The 4,922-nt window shown below is 40.2% G+C and overlaps 1 pseudogene; it reads right to left on the reverse strand.

The window, feature by feature from the left end:
• Positions 1-3,090, reverse strand: part of LOC107283082 — a 33,326-nt pseudogene extending 30,236 nt beyond the window's left edge.
• Positions 3,091-4,922: the final 1,832 nt, after the last annotated feature.

Below are 4,922 nucleotides of genomic sequence, written 5' to 3' on the forward strand. Positions count from 1 at the left end.
TGGTATGACTGGTTGGAGACTAGAAATAATAGAGGAGAATAAATGTGGAAAGGTTAAAAGTGGAAAATGTGTGTATAATAATGTATAGTAATAATAATATGTATTATTCTTAGTATGAAGTATAGTATGAAGGAAGAAAAATGCAAATAAGAAACAACGGGACAACAAGGACAAATATATCTAAAGAAGAATAAGGGGGAAAAATGTAAATAATAGAAGATTACCGTTACGAAATTGCTGTTAAAAAAAGGGAGAAGTATAAAAAAAAGAAAAAAAAGAAGATAATTACCAGATGTCCAAGCCGGCTTTCAAAGTAGTCATGACACACGTGACCATATTGCAAATCTGCACTGGATGATGGAAAAATCTTGTGAATATCAAAAGACCATTTACATGTGCTTCATCAACCACAAGAAAGCCTTCGATTGTGTTGATCATGAGAAGCTATGGAGAGACCTACAAGGCCTGAGCACATCTGGTCAAGTTGGTGCAATCACTGTAACACAAATCAGGAAGCCACTGTGTGAATACCATATGGAGACACCAATTGGTTTAAGATAAAGGAGTGCAACAAGACTGCATTCCCTTCCCTTTCTTATTCAACCTGTTTGCCAAAATTATGAGAAAGTTAGACCCTGAAGAATCAAAAATTGGGGTAAAGATTTGTGGAAGTAACATCAACAATCTTCAATATGCTGACAATACAACTTTCCTCTCAAAAACCAAAGAAGGCCTGGAACACCTGATCTAGAAAATCAAAGAAGAAAGTGAGAATTTTGGTCTCTTTATGAACATCAAAAAGACCAAGTTCATGACCATTGTAAGGAAGGGAAAAATCCAAATAGAAATTGATGATGAAGATAGAAAGTGTGGAAAAAATTCACTTTCCTTGGACTGCAGATAGCTCAAAGCGATGAATGCAGTGCAGAAATTAATGGTTAGATTGCACTGGGTTGCACAGCAATGATGAACATGGGCTGATTATGGAAAAACAAGGACATCAGCCTGGAAACCAAATGTAGATTAGTTCACTCTATTTTGTTCCCCGTATGGTTGTGAAAATTGGACTTTAAAATAGCAAGACGGGAAGAAAATCAATTCATTTGAGCTGTGGCTCCTGTGTATTCCTTGGAAAGCAAAGGTGACTAACAAATACTGGAGCGCATAACACCAGACATATTACTAGAAGTCTCACTTACTTTGACCATGTCATGCAGAGGTATTTACTGGAAAAAGAAATTACCATATTTTTCCATCTATACGATGCACCCGTGTATAAGATGCTCTCCGCGCCAATCAGCTGTTCGGTGGAGCGCCAAACAGCTGAGCCGGCAAATCTGCAAGTTTGGCCAGCAGAAGATCTTGCCCCCTCCCCCCTCCCGATAGTGGCAAGCCCACAGGGGCTTGACACTTGCACCAGGTGGCATGGAACCACACAGGCATGCCCTGGGCTGCGGAGGTTACCATTATTTTTCCGTGTATAAGACGCACCTGATTTTTGAAGAGGGTGTTTGCAGGAAAAAATAGCGTCTTATACACAGAAAAATACGGTATGTTTGGAAGAGTTAGCGGTAAAAGAAAACCAGGCCACCAAGAACATGATGGCTGGACACCATCAAAGCTGACACCAGCCAGAGCATAGAAAAACTCAAAGAAATAGTGCAAGATCAGAAGATGTGCAGAGACCCGGCCCCTAGAATCAACAAGAGTTGGACTCAACTGTAGAACATCATCATCAGCTAAGGAGCTGAGGGTCTTTCTCCAAAATCTGGAACCTGCCTACCTACCTACCTACACACACACAGAAAGAGAGAGAGGGAGAGAGAGTTGGATTTTAGGAAAATTAGGAAAGTTATAATCCCGTCTTTGCTTTTTAAACTCAAGAGCATTTCTCTGCATCTGTCAGACCATCTTACAGCCACCATATTTGTTAGGTCACTTTACCTTGGTGAGATATTGATAATAAGCCACGTCCCCAGGATGGTGATAAGGGAGTGAAGGATGTGGATCTGGCAAGTCACCAGAATAAGGGCAAGTCCTACAACAGCTGCCCCATATTTTTTGGTCTTTGAACATATTAAAAAAAGAAAGGAACACATTTTTCCACCGTCTAAAGGTGTACACCCTGAACTGTGAGTTTGAGGCATACTTTATTTGCTTGCCTGAATGTACAACCAACCCAGCTCCACAGTTTCTAAGAACCTACATCCAAATAAAACTTATGCCTATGGAGATTCGCAATCAGCCAGGTCATGGTTGTCCCAAAGGTGGTTTTTCCAAAAGATAAAACGGGACTTTCTTAAGTTTTTCCTTTAAAAACGTTTTGCTTCTCATCCAAGAAGCTTCTTGGATCATGGCAAATAGCCAGGAATGTACAACCGTAATGGAATCTGCCCATTACGGTTGCAAGTCATGATGGTTGTAAAGCAGATCACCTATGAGACAGACCTGATTTTACAACCGCTTTTGTAGCATTTGTTAAGTGAGTGCAACGGTTGTAAAGCAAACCCATTGTTCGCTGTGGATTGTTTTTGCCAAAATCTGGAAATTTCAGTTTTCAGCAACACCGTCATAAAATGCAGTCCCATGTGACCATGGAATGCTGCAAAAGGCTTTAAATGTGAATCAGCTGCTGAGTGCCCAACATGCAGTCATTTGACCATGGGAAGGGGCCCTGCGACTGTTAAAAGTTTGGAACCAGGTCATAACTACTCCTCATAACTTGGAATGGTTGCTAAGCCACCAGTCGTAAGTCAAGGACTACCTGTAATATGCAGATCCCATGTATTGTTATTTCTCACCATTCCCATTTAAAAGGATTGACAACAGCTCCATTTCACATCCCATCTTCTCAGAGTTCCTTTGGATATGTGCTTCTTACAACTTGCTTGCTCAAACCAGGAAGCCCTTCAAGGAGTTGAGTTAAAGGCAAGGCCTTCTGACATGAACCCTGGGACAGTTTCTTATGAGGTACCTACTGTAGCAGCATTTCCTTCTTCAGGTTTCACACTTACCCACTTTCTTGAAGAGGAAGCCAACAGGTATAGAGATGAGAAGGACTGTCAAGTAGACAATTTCATCAGGTGACATTGTAGCTGGCAAGAAATACAGAATTAGGTCAATCTGCATGGATCAAAGGGAGAAATATTGGAAATATGGAGCACAGGGCAGTGACACCGCCTCTGCACCTGATTTTTGAGAAAGAAGGGATATAAAGGGGAAAATAGGAAGTGATCTTGTGGTTTTCGATTGCATATACACATGCTACGGAAAAGTAAAGCAGGTAGATCAGACCACCTGAGGTTGAGAACTTGATGACAGGGAAAAGGGATTATTATTTTGATACAAGAGATTAATAACAGATTTAAAAAGCAGTACTGGCCCAACAAGTATTTTCAGCAAATGTGTGGTTAACTTAGAGAACCAGTTGTGTCTGATTAAAGCACCAGGCGACTGCGAGTTCTAGTTCTGTCTTAGCCAAGAAAGCCAGCTGCATGACTTTGGGCCAGTCGGTCTTTCGCTCTTTCTCTCAGTCTACAACCTCAGGCTTGGGCAACAAGCCGATTGGTCAATTCCTTTCACAACCAAGTTGATCAACACTTGGTTGATCCAAAATAAGCAGACCTGGCACTTGTGAGGAAACACTACGAAGTAAAAATAAAAATGTGTGGTTAATTTAATTTGCACTGTGAGATATGGTGATTATTTACCTACATAGTCATAAAGGCCAACTAAGTAAGTTGAGCAAGGCTACTAAAGCTTCATTCAAACTGAGGCCTCTTCTGAGACAATCCTCCACTTCTCACTGTAGCCTACAGCCCTCAGGCTACCTAAATGTTAATCAGGACTCATCATCCTTTTGGAATCAATTAAAGTAAACCAGTTGTTGCCAACTTGCTCTGTGAGAGAGGCAAGACTATCAATCTTAAGAAGAATCAATAGCAAATATCACAGTCCCAACTGAGAAAGACTAAGACAAATCAATCAAGACTCAAATGCTGATTGGTTGTCTCCCCACCCCCTCCATCTCTGATGCCTCAAATCAGCAATGAAATCTGGCAATGCTTCTTTTTATCACTTCATCTCCAGGCCTGCAAAAATACAACATCTCCTCTTACATACTTCTGTCTGCTTGGAAATCACTTGGGTTGGTTTTCAGCAATGAATCAGCAGGGTAATAAATTCTGTAATGTTGGATTAAAGTCTTCATCCTGGTTGATCCAAGCCGGGAATAAATAAGCAACATGGCGACTGCTTTGGGAAGAAGGTTACAGTTTATTGAAGAGGCAGAAAGATGGTTCTTGCAGGAAAGACCAGAGAAAAGAAGGGGGTGAGCACACGGGCAGTAGGTTTTTATACCCTCTCTAGCCTTGTTTGGAATAGTTTCCTGTTCCTGTGGCATGAACTTTGAACTGAATCTGAGTGTTATTCTATGCCTTGATATCTGTGGTTTAATCCTATTATCATATCCTGTTTCCCTGGTGATGGGGCTAATGACTCCTAGAGTTTGGGTGGAGTATGCAGATTTTAAGTCTCTTTGTCTTCTTGAGTTCTCTGGCTCCAACTTTCTGATGGTTTTACATTTGCATTTGTATAGGGCTGGCTTCTGCTTGGGACAGAGACTTGGGGGCAAGGTTGGTTTCTGCTTTTAAAATACTTTTGAGGAAATATATTTTTCTGCCTTTTTAATATTTCCTTCTCTGGGGCTCTGACTTCCCACAATATAATAATAATAATAATAATAATAATAATAATAATAATAATAATAATAATAATAATAATAATAATAATAATAATAATAATTTAATTTATATACCGCCCTTCTCCCGTAGGACTCAGGGCGGTGCACAGCATATTAAAACAGATACAAACAAAATACATCAAAAAACAAAAAACCCCCATAAAACCAAATTAAAAGCCAA

The sequence above is a fragment of the Protobothrops mucrosquamatus genome, unplaced genomic scaffold (assembly GCF_001527695.2).
Source record: "Protobothrops mucrosquamatus isolate PMUCROS unplaced genomic scaffold, P.Mucros_1.0 scaffold25, whole genome shotgun sequence".
In the NCBI taxonomy this organism is placed as follows: Eukaryota; Metazoa; Chordata; class Lepidosauria; order Squamata; family Viperidae; genus Protobothrops; species Protobothrops mucrosquamatus.